The sequence below is a fragment of the Hypanus sabinus genome, chromosome 6 (assembly GCF_030144855.1).
Source record: "Hypanus sabinus isolate sHypSab1 chromosome 6, sHypSab1.hap1, whole genome shotgun sequence".
Lineage (NCBI taxonomy): Eukaryota > Metazoa > Chordata > Chondrichthyes > Myliobatiformes > Dasyatidae > Hypanus > Hypanus sabinus.
In genome coordinates, this window is record NC_082711.1 from 112,674,293 (window position 1) to 112,693,267 (window position 18,975).

The following is an 18,975-nucleotide window of genomic DNA, read 5'->3' on the forward strand; positions in this document are numbered from 1 at the left end:
GATGCTGGATCACTGTCAGTAAAAGCAGATCACTGCTGGATTACTGTTTGTAAACGCAGATGCTAGATCACTGTCTGTAAAAGCAGATCACTGCTGGATCACTGTCTGTAAATGCAGATGCTGGATCACTGTCTGTAAATGCAGATGCTGGATCACTGTCTGTAAAAGCAGATCAGTGCTGGATCACTGTCTGTAAGAGCAGATCACTGCTGGATCTCTGTCTGTAAAAGCAGATCACTGTTGGATCACTGTCTGTAAAACCAGATGCTGGATCAATGTCTGTAAAAGCAGATGCTGGATCACTGTCTGTAAAAGCGGATCACTGCTGGATAACTGTCTGTAAGAGCAGATCACTGCTGGATCACTGTCCGTAAACGCAGATGCTGGATCACTGTCTGTAAGAGCAGATCACTGCTGGATCACTGTCTGTAAAAGCAGATCACTGCTGGATCACTGTCTGTAAACGCAGATGCTGGATCACTGTCTGTAAATGCAGATGCTGGATCACTGTCTGTAAAAGCAGATCACTGCTGGATCACTGTCTGTAAACGCAGATGTTGGATCACTGTCTGAAAGAGCAGATCACTGCTGGATCACTGTCTGTAAAAGCAGATGCTGGATCACTGTCTGTAAATCCAGATGCTGGATCACTGTCTGAAAGAGCAGATCACTGCTGGATCACTGTCTGTAAAAGCAGATCACTGTTGGATCACTGTCTGTAAAAGCAGATGCTGGATCACTGTCTGTAAAAGCAGATGCTGGATCACTGTCTGCAGGAACAGATGCTGGATCACTGTCTGAAAGAGCAGATCACTGCTGGATCACTGTCTGTGTAAGCAGATCACTACTGGATCACTGTCTGTAAACGCAGATGCTGGATCACTGTCTGAAAGAGCAGATCACTGCTGGATCACTGTCTGTAAAAGCAGATGCTGCATCACTGTCTGTAAAAGCAGATGCTGGATCACTGTCTGCAGGAACAGATGCTGGATCACTGTCTGAAAGAGCAGATCAGTGCTGGATCACTGTCTGTGAAAGCAGATCACTACTGGATCACTGTCTGTAAACGCAGATGCTGGATCACTGTCTGTAAACGAAGATGCTGGATCACTGTCTGTAAAAGCAGATCACTGCTGGATCACTGTCTGTAAACGCAGATGTTGGATCACTGTCTGAAAGAGCAGATCACTGCTGGATCACTGTCTGTAAAAGCAGATGCTGTATCACTGTCTGTAAATCCAGATGCTGGATCACTGTCTGAAAGAGCAGATCACTGCTGGATCACTGTCTGTAAAAGCAGATGCTGGATCACTGTCTGTAAAAGCAGATCACTGTTGGATCACTGTCTGTAAAAGCAGATCACTGCTGGATCACTGTCTGTAAACGCAGATGCTGGATCACTGTCAGTAAAAGCAGATCACTGCTGGATTACTGTTTGTAAACGCAGATGCTAGATCACTGTCTGTAAAAGCAGATCACTGCTGGATCACTGTCTGTAAATGCAGATGCTGGATCACTGTCTGTAAAAGCAGATCAGTGCTGGATCACTGTCTGTAAGAGCAGATCACTGCTGGATCTCTGTCTGTAAAAGCAGATCACTGTTGGATCACTGTCTGTAAAACCAGATGCTGGATCAATGTCTGTAAAAGCAGATGCTGGATCACTGTCTGTAAAAGCGGATCACTGCTGGATAACTGTCCATAAACGCAGATGCTGGATCACAGTATGAAAGAGCAGATCACTGCTGGATCACTGTCTGAAAGAGCAAATCACTGCTGGATCACTGTCTGTAAACGCAGATGCTGGATCACTGTCTGAAAGAGCAGATCACTGCTGGATCACTGTCTGTAAAAGCAGATGCTGTATCACTGTCTGTAAATCCAGATGCTGGATCACTGTCTGAAAGAGCAGATCACTGCTGGATCACTGTCTGTAAAAGCAGATGCTGGATCACTGTCTGTAAAAGCAGATCACTGTTGGATCACTGTCTGTAAAAGCAGATCACTGCTGGATCACTGTCTGTAAACGCAGATGCTGGATCACTGTCAGTAAAAGCAGATCACTGCTGGATTACTGTTTGTAAACGCAGATGCTAGATCACTGTCTGTAAAAGCAGATCACTGCTGGATCACTGTCTGTAAATGCAGATGCTGGATCACTGTCTGTAAAAGCAGATCAGTGCTGGATCACTGTCTGTAAGAGCAGATCACTGCTGGATCTCTGTCTGTAAAAGCAGATCACTGTTGGATCACTGTCTGTAAAACCAGATGCTGGATCAATGTCTGTAAAAGCAGATGCTGGATCACTGTCTGTAAAAGCGGATCACTGCTGGATAACTGTCCATAAACGCAGATGCTGGATCACAGTATGAAAGAGCAGATCACTGCTGGATCACTGTCTGAAAGAGCAAATCACTGCTGGATCACTGTCTTTAAACGCAGATGCTGGATCACTGTCTGTAAAATCAGATCACTGTCTGTAAACGCAGATGCTGGATCACTGTCTGAAAGAGCAAATCACTGCTGGATCACTGTCTGTAAAAGCTGATGCTGGATCACTGTCTGTAAAAGCAGATCACTGCTGGATCACTGTGTGTAAAAGCAGATGCTGGATCACTGTCTGTAAAAGCAGATGCTGGATCACTGTCTGCAGGAACAGATGCTGGATCACTGTCTGAAAGAGCAGATCACTGCTGGATCACTGTCTGTGAAAGCAGATCACTACTGGATCACTGTCTGTAAACGCAGATGCTGGATCACTGTCTGTAAACGAAGATGCTGGATCACTGTCTGTAAAAGCAGATCACTGCTGGATCACTGTCTGTAAACGCAGATGTTGGATCACTGTCTGAAAGAGCAGATCACTGCTGGATCACTGTCTGTAAAAGCAGATGCTGTATCACTGTCTGTAAATCCAGATGCTGGATCACTGTCTGAAAGAGCAGATCACTGCTGGATCACTGTCTGTAAAAGCAGATGCTGGATCACTGTCTGTAAAAGCAGATCACTGTTGGATCACTGTCTGTAAAAGCAGATCACTGCTGGATCACTGTCTGTAAACGCAGATGCTGGATCACTGTCAGTAAAAGCAGATCACTGCTGGATTACTGTTTGTAAACGCAGATGCTAGATCACTGTCTGTAAAAGCAGATCACTGCTGGATCACTGTCTGTAAATGCAGATGCTGGATCACTGTCTGTAAAAGCAGATCAGTGCTGGATCACTGTCTGTAAGAGCAGATCACTGCTGGATCTCTGTCTGTAAAAGCAGATCACTGTTGGATCACTGTCTGTAAAACCAGATGCTGGATCAATGTCTGTAAAAGCAGATGCTGGATCACTGTCTGTAAAGGCGGATCACTGCTGGATAACTGTCCATAAACGCAGATGCTGGATCACAGTATGAAAGAGCAGATCACTGCTGGATCACTGTCTGAAAGAGCAAATCACTGCTGGATCACTGTCTGTAAACGCAGATGCTGGATCACTGTCTGTAAAATCAGATCACTGTTTGTAAACGCAGATGCTGGATCACTGTCTGAAAGAGCAAATCACTGCTGGATCACTGTCTGTAAAAGCAGATGCTGGATCACTGTCTGTAAAAGCAGATCACTGCTGGATCACTTTCTGTAAAAGCAGATGCTGGATCACTGTCTGTAAAAGCAGATGCTGGATCACTGTCTGCAGGAACAGATGCTGGATCACTGTCTGAACGAGCAGATCACTGCTGGATCACTGTCTGTGAACGCAGATCACTACTGGATCACTGTCTGTAAACGCAGATGTTGGATCAGTGTCTGAAAGAGCAGATCACTGCTGGATCACTGTCTGTAAAAGCAGATGCTGGATCACTGTCTGTAAAAGCAGATCACTGCTGGATCACTGTCTGTAAATGCAGATGCTGGATCACTGTCTGTAAAAGCAGATCAGTGCTGGATCACTGTCTGTAAAAGCAGATCACTGTTGGATCACTGTCTGTAAAACCAGATGCTGGATCAACGTCTGTAAAAGCAGATGCTGGATCACTGTCTGTAAAAGCGGATCACTGCTGGATAACTGTCCATAAACGCAGATGCTGGATCACAGTATGAAAGAGCAGATCACTGCTGGATCACTGTCTGTAAACGCAGATGCTGGATCACTGTCTGTAAAATCAGATCACTGTCTGTAAACGCAGATGCTGGATCACTGTCTGTAAAAGCAGATCACTGCTGGATCACTGTCTGTAAACGCAGATGCTGGATCACTGTCTGTAAAATCAGATCACTGTCTGTAAACGCAGATGCTGGATCACTGTCTGTAAAAGCAGATCACTGCTGGATCACTGTCTGTAAACGCAGATGCTGGATCACTGTCTGAAAGAGCAAATCACTGCTGGATCACTGTCTGTAAAAGCAGATCACTGCTGGATCACTGTCTGTAAAAGCAGATGCTGGATCACTGTCTGTAAAAGCAAATCAGTGCTGGATCACTGTCTGTAAGAGCAGATCACTGCTGGATCACTGTCTGTAAAAGCAGATCACTGTTAGATCACTGTCAGTAAAAGCAGATCACTGCTGGATCACTGTCCGTAAACGCAGATGCTGGATCACTGTCTGTAAGAGCAGATCACTGCTTGATCACTGTCTGTAAAAGCAGATCACTGCTGGATCACTGTCTGTAAACGCAGATGCTGGATCACTGTCTGTAAATGCAGATGCTGGATCACTGTCTGTAAAAGCAGATCACTGCTGGATCACTGTCTGTAAACGCAGATGTTGGATCACTGTCTGAAAGAGCAGATCACTGCTGGATCACTGTCTGTAAAAGCAGATGCTGGATCACTGTCTGTAAATCCAGATGCTGGATCACTGTCTGAAAGAGCAGATCACTGCTGGATCACTGTCTGTAAAAGCAGATCACTGTTGGATCACTGTCTGTAAAAGCAGATGCTGGATCACTGTCTGTAAAAGCAGATGCTGGATCACTGTCTGCAGGAACAGATGCTGGATCACTGTCTGAAAGAGCAGATCACTGCTGGATCACTGTCTGTGAAAGCAGATCACTACTGGATCACTGTCTGTAATCGCAGATGCTGGATCACTGTCTGTAAACGAAGATGCTGGATCACTGTCTGTAAAAGCAGATCACTGCTGGATCACTGTCTGTAAACGCAGATGTTGGATCACTGTCTGAAAGAGCAGATCACTGCTGGATCACTGTCTGTAAAAGCAGATGCTGTATCACTGTCTGTAAATCCAGATGCTGGATCACTGTCTGAAAGAGCAGATCACTGCTGGATCACTGTCTGTAAAAGCAGATGCTGGATCACTGTCTGTAAAAGCAGATCACTGTTGGATCACTGTCTGTAAAAGCAGATCACTGCTGGATCACTGTCTGTAAACGCAGATGCTGGATCACTGTCAGTAAAAGCAGATCACTGCTGGATTACTGTTTGTAAACGCAGATGCTAGATCACTGTCTGTAAAAGCAGATCACTGCTGGATCACTGTCTGTAAATGCAGATGCTGGATCACTGTCTGTAAATGCAGATGCTGGATCACTGTCTGTAAAAGCAGATCAGTGCTGGATCACTGTCTGTAAGAGCAGATCACTGCTGGATCTCAGTCTGTAAAAGCAGATCACTGTTGGATCACTGTCTGTAAAACCAGATGCTGGATCAATGTCTGTAAAAGCAGATGCTGGATCACTGTCTGTAAAAGCGGATCACTGCTGGATAACTGTCCATAAACGCAGATGCTGGATCACAGTATGAAAGAGCAGATCACTGCTGGATCACTGTCTGAAAGAGCAAATCACTGCTGGATCACTGTCTGTAAACGCAGATGCTGGATCACTGTCTGAAAGAGCAAATCACTGCTGGATCACTGTCTGTAAAAGCAGATGCTGGATCACTGTCTGTAAAAGCAGATCACTGCTGGATCACTGTCTGTAAACGCAGATGCTGGATCACTGTCTGAAAGAGCAAATCACTGCTGGATCACTGTCTGTAAAAGCAGATCACTGCTGGATCACTGTCTGTAAAAGCAGATGCTGGATCACTGTCTGTAAAAGCAAATCAGTGCTGGATCACTGTCTGTAAGAGCAGATCACTGCTGGATCTCTGTCTGTAAAAGCAGATCACTGTTGGATCACTGTCTGTAAAACCAGATGCTGGATCAATGTCTGTAAAAGCAGATGCTGGATCACTGTCTGTAAAAGCAGATGCTGGATCACTGTCTGTAAAAGCAGATGCTGGATCACTGTCTGCAGGAACAGATGCTGGATCACTGTCTGAAAGAGCAGATCACTGCTGGATCACTGTCTGTGAAAGCAGATCACTACTGGATCACTGTCTGTAAACGCAGATGCTGGATCACTGTCTGTAAACGAAGATGCTGGATCACTGTCTGTAAAAGCAGATCACTGCTGGATCACTGTCTGTAAACGCAGATGTTGGATCACTGTCTGAAAGAGCAGATCACTGCTGGATCACTGTCTGTAAAAGCAGATGCTGTATCACTGTCTGTAAATCCAGATGCTGGATCACTGTCTGAAAGAGCAGATCACTGCTGGATCACTGTCTGTAAAAGCAGATGCTGGATCACTGTCTGTAAAAGCAGATCACTGTTGGATCACTGTCTGTAAAAGCAGATCACTGCTGGATCACTGTCTGTAAACGCAGATGCTGGATCACTGTCAGTAAAAGCAGATCACTGCTGGATTACTGTTTGTAAACGCAGATGCTAGATCACTGTCTGTAAAAGCAGATCACTGCTGGATCACTGTCTGTAAATGCAGATGCTGGATCACTGTCTGTAAATGCAGATGCTGGATCACTGTCTGTAAAAGCAGATCAGTGCTGGATCACTGTCTGTAAGAGCAGATCACTGCTGGATCTCTGTCTGTAAAAGCAGATCACTGTTGGATCACTGTCTGTAAAACCAGATGCTGGATCAATGTCTGTAAAAGCAGATGCTGGATCACTGTCTGTAAAAGCGGATCACTGCTGGATAACTGTCCATAAACGCAGATGCTGGATCACAGTATGAAAGAGCAGATCACTGCTGGATCACTGTCTGAAAGAGCAAATCACTGCTGGATCACTGTCTGTAAACGCAGATGCTGGATCACTGTCTGAAAGAGCAAATCACTGCTGGATCACTGTCTGTAAAAGCAGATGCTGGATCACTGTCTGTAAAAGCAGATCACTGCTGGATCACTGTCTGTAAACGCAGATGCTGGATCACTGTCTGAAAGAGCAAATCACTGCTGGATCACTGTCTGTAAAAGCAGATCACTGCTGGATCACTGTCTGTAAAAGCAGATGCTGGATCACTGTCTGTAAAAGCAAATCAGTGCTGGATCACTGTCTGTAAGAGCAGATCACTGCTGGATCACTGTCTGTAAAAGCAGATCACTGTTAGATCACTGTCAGTAAAAGCAGATCACTGCTGGATCACTGTCTGTGAAAGCAGATCACTACTGGATCACTGTCTGTAAACGCAGATGCTGGATCACTGTCTGAAAGAGCAGATCACTGCTGGATCACTGTCTGTAAAAGCAGATGCTGGATCACTGTCTGTAAATCCAGATGATGGATCACTGTCTGAAAGAGCAGATCACTGCTGGATCACTGTCTGTAAAAGCAGATCACTGTTGGATCACTGTCTGTAAAAGCAGATGCTGGATCACTGTCTGTAAAAGCAGATGCTGGATCACTGTCTGCAGGAACAGATGCTGGATCACTGTCTGAAAGAGCAGATCACTGCTGGATCACTGTCTGTGAAAGCAGATCACTACTGGATCACTGTCTGTAAACGCAGATGCTGGATCACTGTCTGTAAACGAAGATGCTGGATCACTGTCTGTAAAAGCAGATCACTGCTGGATCACTGTCTGTAAATGCAAATGTTGGATCACTGTCTGAAAGAGCAGATCACTGCTGGATCACTGTCTGTAAAAGCAGATGCTGTATCACTGTCTGTAAATCCAGATGCTGGATCACTGTCTGAAAGAGCAAATCACTGCTGGATCACTGTCTGTAAACGCAGATGCTGGATCACTGTCTGTAAAATCAGATCACTGTCTGTAAACGCAGATGCTGGATCACTGTCTGAAAGTGCAAATCACTGCTGCATCACTGACTGTAAAAGCAGATGCTGGATCACTGTCTGTAAAAGCAGATCACTGCTGGATCACTGTCTGTAAACGCAGATGCTGGATCACTGTCTGAAAGAGCAAATCACTGCTGGATCACTGTCTGTAAAAGCAGATCACTGCTGGATCACTGTCTGTAAAAGCAGATGCTGGATCACTGTCTGTAAAAGCAAATCAGTGCTGGATCACTGTCTGTAAGAGCAGATCACTGCTGGATCACTGTCTGTAAACGCAGATGCTGGATCACTGTCTGTAAACGAAGATGCTGGATCACTGTCTGTAAAAGCAGATCACTGCTGGATCACTGTCTGTAAACGCAGATGTTGGATCACTGTCTGAAAGAGCAGATCACTGCTGGATCACTGTCTGTAAAAGCAGATGCTGTATCACTGTCTGTAAATCCAGATGCTGGATCACTGTCTGAAAGAGCAGATCACTGCTGGATCACTGTCTGTAAAAGCAGATGCTGGATCACTGTCTGTAAAAGCAGATCACTGTTGGATCACTGTCTGTAAAAGCAGATCACTGCTGGATCACTGTCTGTAAACGCAGATGCTGGATCACTGTCAGTAAAAGCAGATCACTGCTGGATTACTGTTTGTAAACGCAGATGCTAGATCACTGTCTGTAAAAGCAGATCACTGCTGGATCACTGTCTTTAAATGCAGATGCTGGATCACTGTCTGTAAAAGCAGATCAGTGCTGGATCACTGTCTGTAAGAGCAGATCACTGCTGGATCTCTGTCTGTAAAAGCAGATCACTGTTGGATCACTGTCTGTAAAACCAGATGCTGGATCAATGTCTGTAAAAGCAGATGCTGGATCACTGTCTGTAAAAGCGGATCACTGCTGGATAACTGTCCATAAACGCAGATGCTGGATCACAGTATGAAAGAGCAGATCACTGCTGGATCACTGTCTATGAAAGCAGATCACTGCTGGATCACAGTCTGTAAAAGCAGATGCTGGATCACGGTCTGTAAGAGCAGATCACTGCTGGATCACTGTCTGTAAAAGCAGATGCTGGATCACTGTCTGTAAAAGCAGATGCTGGATCACTGTTTGTAAAAGCAGATCACTATTGGATCACTGTCTGTAAACGCAGATGCTGGATCACTCTCTGTAAAAGAAGATGCTTGATCACTGTCTGTAAAAGCGGATCACTGCTGGATCACTGTCTATAAACGCAGATGCTGGCTCACTGTCTGTAAATGCAGATCACTGCTGGATCACTGACTGTAAACGCAGATGCTAGATCACTCTCTGTAAAAGCAGATGCTGGATTACTGTCTGTAAAAGCAGATGCTCGATCACTGTCTGTAAAAGCGGATCACTGCTGGATCACTATCTGTAAACGCAGATGCTGGATCACGGTCTGTAAACCAGATCACTGCTGGATCACTGTCTGTCAACGCAGATGCTGGATCACTGTCTGTAAAAGCGGATCACTGCTGGATCACTGTCTGTAAATGCAGAAAACTGCTGGATCACTGTCTGTAAAAGCGGATGCTGGATCACTGTCTGTGAAAGCAGATTACTGCTGGATCACTGTCTGTAAACGCAGATGCTGGATCACTATCTGTAAAAGCAGATCACTGCTGGTTCACTGTCTGTAAACGCAGATGCTGGATCACTGTCTGTAAAAGCAGATCACGGCTGGATCACTGTCTGTAAAAGCTGATCACTGCTGGATCACCGTCTGTAAAAGCAGATGCTGGATCACTGTCTGCAGGAACAGATGCTGGATCACTGTCTGAAAGAGCAGATCCCTACTGGATCACTGTCTGTAAAAGCAGATCACTGCTGGATCACGGTCTCTAAAAGCAGATGCTGGATCACTGTCTGTAAAAGCAGATCACTGTTGGATCACTGTCTGTAAACGCAGATGCTGGATCACTGTCTGTAAAAGCAGATCACTGCTGGATCACTGTCTGTAAGAGCAGGTGCTGGATCACTGTCCATAAAAGCAGATCACTGCTGGATCACTGTCTGTAAAAGGAGATCACTGCTGGATCACTGTCTGTAAGAGCAGATCACTGCTGGATCACTGTCTGTAAAAGCAGATCACTGTCTGTAAAAGCAGAACACTGCTGAATCACTGTCTGTAAAAGCGGATTACTGCTGGATCACTGTCTGTAAACGCAGATGCTGGATCACTGTCTGTGAAAGCAGATTACTGCTGGATCACTGTCTGTAAACGCAGATGCTGGATCACTATCTGTAAAAGCAGATCACTGCTGGTTCACTGTCTGTAAATCCAGATGCTGCATCACTGTCTGTAAAAGCAGATCACGGCTGGATCACTGTCTGTAAAAGCTGATCACTGCTGGATCACCGTCTGTAAAAGCAGATGCTGGATAACTGTCTGCAGGAACTGATGCTGGATCACTGTCTGAAAGAGCAGATCACTGCTGGATCACTGTCTGTAAAAGCAGATCACTGCTGGATCACGGTCTGTAAAAGCAGATGCTGGATCACTGTCTGTAAAAGCAGATCACTTTTGGATCACTGTCTGTAAACGCAGATACTGGATCACTGTCTGTAAAAGCAGATTCTGGATCACTGTCTGTAAAAGCAGATCACTGCTGGATCACAGTCTGTAAACGCAGATGCTGGATCACTGTCTGTAAACGCAGATGCTGGATCACTTTCTGTAAAATCAGATCACTGTCTGTAAACGCAGATGCTGGATCACTGTCTGAAAGAGCAAATCACTGCTGGATCACTGTCTGTAAAAGCAGATCACTGCTGGATCACTGTCTGTAAACGCAGATGCTGGATCACTGTCTGAAAGAGCAAATCACTGCTGGATCACTGTCTGTAAAAGCAGATCACTGCTGGATCACTGTCTGTAAAAGCAGATGCTGGATCACTGTCTGTAAAAGCAAATCAGTGCTGGATCACTGTCTGTAAGAGCAGATCACTGCTGGATCACTGTCTGTAAAAGCAGATCACTGTTAGATCACTGTCAGTAAAAGCAGATCACTGCTGGATCACTGTCCGTAAACGCAGATGCTGGATCACTGTCTGTAAGAGCAGATCACTGCTGGATCACTGTCTGTAAAAGCAGATCACTGCTGGATCAATGTCTGTAAACGCAGATGCTGGATCACTGTCTGTAAATGCAGATGCTGGATCACTGTCTGTAAAAGCAGATCACTGCTGGATCACTGTCTGTAAACGCAGATGTTGGATCACTGTCTGAAAGAGCAGATCACTGCTGGATCACTGTCTGTAAAAGCAGATGCTGGATCACTGTCTGTAAATCCAGATGCTGGATCACTGTCTGAAAGAGCAGATCACTGCTGGATCACTGTCTGTAAAAGCAGATCACTGTTGGATCACTGTCTGTAAAAGCAGATGCTGGATCACTGTCTGTAAAAGCAGATGCTGGATCACTGTCTGCAGGAACAGATGCTGGATCACTGTCTGAAAGAGCAGATCACTGCTGGATCACTGTCTGTGAAAGCAGATCACTACTGGATCACTGTCTGTAAACGCAGATGCTGGATCACTGTCTGTAAACGAAGATGCTGGATCACTGTCTGTAAAAGCAGATCACTGCTGGATCACTGTCTGTAAACGCAGATGTTGGATCACTGTCTGAAAGAGCAGATCACTGCTGGATCACTGTCTGTAAAAGCAGATGCTGTATCACTGTCTGTAAATCCAGATGCTGGATCACTGTCTGAAAGAGCAGATCACTGCTGGATCACTGTCTGTAAAAGCAGATGCTGGATCACTGTCTGTAAAAGCAGATCACTGTTGGATCACTGTCTGTAAAAGCAGATCACTGCTGGATCACTGTCTGTAAACGCAGATGCTGGATCACTGTCAGTAAAAGCAGATCACTGCTGGATTACTGTTTGTAAACGCAGATGCTAGATCACTGTCTGTAAAAGCAGATCACTGCTGGATCACTGTCTGAAAATGCAGATGCTGGATCACTGTCTGTAAAAGCAGATCAGTGCTGGATCACTGTCTGTAAGAGCAGATCACTGCTGGATCTCTGTCTGTAAAAGCAGATCACTGTTGGATCACTGTCTGTAAAACCAGATGCTGGATCAATGTCTGTAAAAGCAGATGCTGGATCACTGTCTGTAAAAGCGGATCACTGCTGGATAACTGTCCATAAACGCAGATGCTGGATCACTGTATGAAAGAGCAGATCACTGCTGGATCACTGACTGAAAGAGCAAATCATTGCTGGATCACTGTCTGTAAACGCAGATGCTGGATCACTGTCTGTAAAATCAGATCACTGTCTGTAAACGCAGATGCTGGATCACTGTCTGAAAGAGCAAATCACTGCTGGATCACTGTCTGTAAAAGCAGATGCTGGATCACTATCTGTAAAAGCAGATCACTGCTGGATCACTGTCTGTAAACGCAGATGCTGGATCACTGTCTGAAAGAGCAAATCACTGCTGGATCACTGTCTGTAAAAGCAGATCACTGCTGGATCACTGTCTGTAAAAGCAGATGCTGGATCACTGTCTGTAAAAGCAAATCAGTGCTGGATCACTGTCTGTAAGAGCAGATAACTGCTGGATCACTGTCTGTAAAAGCAGATCACTGTTAGATCACTGTCAGTAAAAGCAGATCACTGCTGGATCACTGTCCGTAAACGCAGATGCTGGATCACTGTCTGTAAGAGCAGATCACTGCTGGATCACTGTCTGTAAAAGCAGATCACTGCTGGATCACTGTCTGTAAACGCAGATGCTGGATCACTGTCTGTAAATGCAGATGCTGGATCACTGTCTGTAAAAGCAGATCACTGCTGGATCACTGTCTGTAAACGCAGATGTTGGATCACTGTCTGAAAGAGCAGATCACTGCTGGATCACTGTCTGTAAAAGCAGATGCTGGATCACTGTCTGAAAGAGCAGATCACTGCTGGATCACTGTCTGTAAAAGCAGATCACTGTTGGATCACTGTCTGTAAAAGCAGATGCTGGATCACTGTCTGAAAGAGCAGATCACTGCTGGATCACTGTCTGTAAAAGCAGATGCTGGATCACTGTCTGTAAATCCAGATGCTGGATCACTGTCTGAAAGAGCAGATCACTGCTGGATCACTGTCTGTAAAAGCAGATGCTGGATCACTGTCTGTAAAAGCAGATCACTGTTGGATCACTGTCTGTAAAAGCAGATCACTGCTGGATCACTGTCTGTAAACGCAGATGCTGGATCACTGTCAGTAAAAGCAGATCACTGCTGGATTACTGTTTGAAAACGCAGATGCTAGATCACTGTCTGTAAAAGCAGATCAGTGCTGGATCACTGTCTGTAAGAGCAGATCACTGTTAGATCACTGTCAGTAAAAGCAGATCACTGCTGGATCACTGTCCGTAAACGCAGATGCTGGATCACTGTCTGTAAGAGCAGATCACTGCTGGATCACTGTCTGTAAAAGCAGATCACTGCTGGATCACTGTCTGTAAACGCAGATGCTGGATCACTGTCTGTAAATGCAGATGCTAGATCACTGTCTGTAAAAGCAGATCACTGCTGGATTACTGTCTGTAAACGCAGATGTTGGATCACTGTCTGAAAGAGCAGATCACTGCTGGATCACTGTCTGTAAAAGCAGATGCTGGATCACTGTCTGAAAGAGCAGATCACTGCTGGATCACTGTCTGTAAAAGCAGATCACTGTTGGATCACTGTCTGTAAAAGCAGATGCTGGATCACTGTCTGAAAGAGCAGATCACTGCTGGATCACTGTCTGTAAAAGCAGATGCTGGATCACTGTCTGTAAATCCAGATGCTGGATCACTGTCTGAAAGAGCAGATCACTGCTGGATCACTGTCTGTAAAAGCAGATGCTGGATCACTGTCTGTAAAAGCAGATCACTGTTGGATCACTGTCTGTAAAAGCAGATCACTGCTGGATCACTGTCTGTAAACGCAGATGCTGGATCACTGTCAGTAAAAGCAGATCACTGCTGGATTACTGTTTGTAAACGCAGATGCTAGATCACTGTCTGTAAAAGCAGATCAGTGCTGGATCACTGTCTGTAAGAGCAGATCACTGCTGGATCTCTGTCTGTAAAAGCAGATCACTGTTGGATCACTGTCTGTAAAACCAGATGCTGGATCAATGTCTGTAAAAGCAGATGCTGGATCACTGTCTGTAAAAGCGGATCACTGCTGGATAACTGTCCATAAACGCAGATGCTGGATCACAGTATGAAAGAGCAGATCACTGCTGGATCACTGTCTATGAAAGCAGATCACTGCTGGATCACAGTCTGTAAAAGCAGATGCTGCATCACTGTCTGTAAGAGCAGATCACTGCTGGATCACTGTCTGTAAAAGCAGATGCTGGATCACTGTCTGTAAAAGCAGATGCTGGATCACTGTCTGTAAAAGCAGATCACTATTGGATGACTGTCTGTAAACGCAGATGCTGGATCACTCTCTGTAAAAGAAGATGCTTGATCACTGTCTGTAAAAGCGGATCACTGCTGGATCACTGTCTATAAACGCAGATGCTGGCTCACTGTCTGTAAATGCAGATCACTGCTGGATCACTGACTGTAAACACAGATGCTAGATCACTCTCTGTAAAAGCAGATGCTGGATTACTGTCTGTAAAAGCAGATGCTGGATCACTGTCTGTAAAAGCGGATCACTGCTGGATCACTATCTGTAAACGCAGATGCTGGATCACGGTCTGTAAACCAGATCACTGCTGGATCACTGTCTGTCAACGCAGATGCTGGATCAATGTCTGTAAAAGCGGATCACTGCTGGATCACTGTCTGTAAATGCAGAAAACTGCTGGATCACTGTCTGTAAAAGCGGATGCTGGATCACTGTCTGTGAAAGCAGATTACTGCTGGATCACTGTCTGTAAACGCAGATGCTGGATCACTATCTGTAAAAGCAGATCACTGCTGGTTCACTGTCTGTAAACGCAGATGCTGGATCACTGTCTGTAAAAGCAGATCACGGCTGGATCACTGTCTGTAAAAGCTGATCACTGCTGGATCACCGTCTGTAAAAGCAGATGCTGGATCACTGTCTGCAGGAACAGATGCTGGATCACTGTCTGAAAGAGCAGATCACTACTGGATCACTGTCTGTAAACGCAGATGCTGGATCACTGTCTGTAAAAGAAGATGCTTGATCACTGTCTGTAAAAGCGGATCACTGCCGGATCACTGTATATAAACGCAGATGCTGGCTCACTGTCTGTAAATGCAGATCACTGCTGGATCACTGACTGTAAACGCAGATGCTAGATCACTCTCTGTAAAAGCAGATGCTGGATTACTGTCTGTAAAAGCAGATCACTGTTGGATCACTGTCTGTAAATGCAGATGCTGGATCACTGTTTGTAAAAGCAGATGCTGGATCACTGTCTGAAAAAGCGGATCACTGCTGGTTCACTATCTGTAAACACAGATGCTGGATCACTGTCTGTAAACCAGATCACTGCTGGATCACTGTCTGTCAACGCAGATGCTGGATCACTGTCTGTAAAAGCAGATCACTGCTGGATCACTGTCTGTAAACGCAGATGCTGGATCACTGCAAATGCAGATGCTGGATCACTGTCTGTAAACGCAGTTGCTGGATCACTGTCTGTAAACGCAGATGCTGGATCACTGTCTGTAAAAGCAGATCACTACTGGATCACTGTCAGTAAACGCAGATGCTGGATGACTGTCTGTCAAAGCTGATCACTGCTGGATCCCTGTCTGTAAAAGCAGATGCTGGATCACTGTCTGTAAAAGCAGATGCTGGATCACTGTCTGTAAATGCAGATGCTGGATCACTGTCTGTAAAAGCAGATCACTGCTGGATCACTGTCTGTAAAAGCAGATCACTGCTGGATCACGGTCTCTAAAAGCAGATGCTGGATCACTGTCTGTAAAAGCAGATCACTGTTGGATCACTGTCTGTAAACGCAGATGCTGGATCACTGTCTGTAAAAGCAGATCACTGCTGGTCACTGTCTGTAAGAGCAGATGCTGGATCACTGTCCGTAAAAGCAGATCACTGCTGGATCACTGTCTGTAAAAGGAGATCACTGCTGGATCACTGTCTGTAAGAGCAGATCACTGCTGGATCACTGTCTGTAAAAGCAGATCACTGTCTGTAAAAGCAGATCACTGCTGGATCACTGTCCGTAAACGCAGATGCTGGTTCACTGTCTGTAAAAGCCGATCACTGCTGGATCACTGTCTGTAAATGCAGAAAACTGCTGGATCACTGTCTGTAAAAGCAGATCACTGCTGGATCACACTCTGTAAACGCAGATGCTGGACCACTGTCTGTAAAAGCAGATGCTGGATCACTGTCTGTGAAAGCAGATTACTGCTGGATCACTGTCTGTAAACGCAGATGCTGGATCACTATCTGTAAAAGCAGATCACTGCTGGTTCACTGTCTGTAAACGCAGATGCAGGATCACTGTCTGTAAAAGCAGATCACGGCTGGATCACTGTCTGTAAAAGCTGATCACTGCTGGATCACCATCTTTAAAAGCAGATGCTGGATCACTGTCTGCAGGAACAGATGCTGGATCACTGTCTGAAAGAGCAGATCACTGCTGGATCACTGTCTGTAAAAGCAGATCACTGCTGGATCACGGTCAGTAAAAGCAGATGCTGGATCTCTGTCTGTAAAAGCAGATCACTGTTGGATCACTGTCTGTAAACGCAGATGCTGGATCACTGTCTGTAAACGCAGATGCTGGATCACTGTCTGTAAATGCAGATGCTGGATCACTGTCTGTAAAAGCAGATCACTGTTGGATCACTGTCTGTAAAAGCAGATCACTGCTGGATCACTGTCTGTAAACGCAGATGCTGGATCACTGTCAGTAAAAGCAGATCACTGCTGGATTACTGTTTGTAAACGCAGCTGCTAGATCACTGTCTGTAAAAGCAGATCACTGCTGGATCACTGTCTGTAAATGCAGATGCTGGATCACTGTCTGTAAAAGCAGATCAGTGCTGGATCACTGTCTGTAAGAGCAGATCACTGCTGGATCTCTGTCTGTAAAAGCAGATCACTGTTGGATCACTGTCTGTAAAACCAGATGCTGGATCAATGTCTGTAAAAGCAGATGCTGGATCACTGTCTGTAAAAGCGGATCACTGCTGGATAACTGTCCATAAACGCAGATGCTGGATCACAGTATGAAAGAGCAGATCACTGCTGGATCACTGTCTATGAAAGCAGATCACTGCTGGATCACAGTCTGTAAAAGCAGATGCTGGATCACTGTCTGTAAGAGCAGATCACTGCTGGATCACTGTCTGTAAAAGCAGATGCTGGATCACTGTCAGTAAAAGCAGATCACTGCTGGATCACTGTTTGAAAACGCAGATGCTAGATCACTGTCTGTAAAAGCAGATCACTGCTGGATGACTGTCTGTAAATGCAGATGCTGGATCACTGTCTGTAAAAGCAGATCAGTGCTGGATCACTGTCTGTAAGAGCAGATCACTGCTGGATCACTGTCTGTAAAAGCAGATCAGTGTTGGATCACTGTCTGTAAAACCAGATGCTGGATCAATGTCTGTAAAAGCAGATCACTGCTGGATGACTGTCTGTAAATGCAGATGCTGGATCACTGTCTGTAAAAGCAGATCACTGCTGGATAACTGTCCATAAACGCAGATGCTGGATCACAGTATGAAAGAGCAGATCACTGCTGGATCACTGTCAATGAAAGCAGATCACTGCTGGATCACTGTCTGTAAAAGCAGATGCTGGATCACTGTCTATAAGAGCAGATCACTGCTGGATCACTGTCTGTAAAAGCATATGCTGGATCACTGTCTGTAAAAGCAGATCACTGTTGGATCACTGTCTGTAAACGCAGATGCTGGATCACTGTCTGTAAAAGAAGATGCTTGATCACTGTCTGTAAAAGCGGATCACTGCTGGATCACTGTATATAAACGCAGATGCTGGCTCACTGTCTGTAAATGCAGATCACTGCTGGATCACTGACTGTAAACGCAGATGCTAGATCACTCTCTGTAAAAGCAGATGCTAGATTACTGTCTGTAAAAGCAGATCACTGTTGGATCACTGTCTGTAAATGCAGATGCTGGATCACTGTTTGTAAAAGCAGATGCTGGATCACTGTCTGAAAAAGCGGATCACTGCTGGATCACTATCTGTAAACACAGATGCTGGATCACTGTCTGTAAACCAGATCACTGCTGGATCACTGTCTGTCAACGCAGATGCTGGATCACTGTCTGTAAAAGCAGATCACTGCTGGATCACTGTCTGTAAACGCAGATGCTGGATCACTGCAAATGCAAATGCTGGATCACTGTCTGTAAACGCAGTTGCTGGATCACTGTCTGTAAACGCAGATGCTGGATCACTGTCTGTAAAAGCAGATCACTACTGGATCACTGTCAGTAAACGCAGATGCTGGATGACTGTCTGTCAAAGCTGATCACTGCTGGATCCCTGTCTGTAAAAGCAGATGCTGGATCACTGTCTGTAAAAGCAGATGCTGGATCACTGTCTGTAAATGCAGATGCTGGATCACTGTCTGTAAAAGCAGATCACTGCTGGATCACTGTCTGTAAAAGCAGATCACTGCTGGATCACGGTCTCTAAAAGCAGATGCTGGATCACTGTCTGTAAAAGCAGATCACTGTTGCATCACTGTCTGTAAACGCAGATGCTGGATCACTGTCTGTAAAAGCAGATCACTGCTGGTCACTGTCTGTAAGAACAGATGCTGGATCACTGTCCGTAAAAGCAGATCACTGCTGGATCACTGTCTGTAAAAGGAGATCGCTGCTGGATCACTGTCTGTAAGAGCAGATCACTACTGGATCACTGTCTGT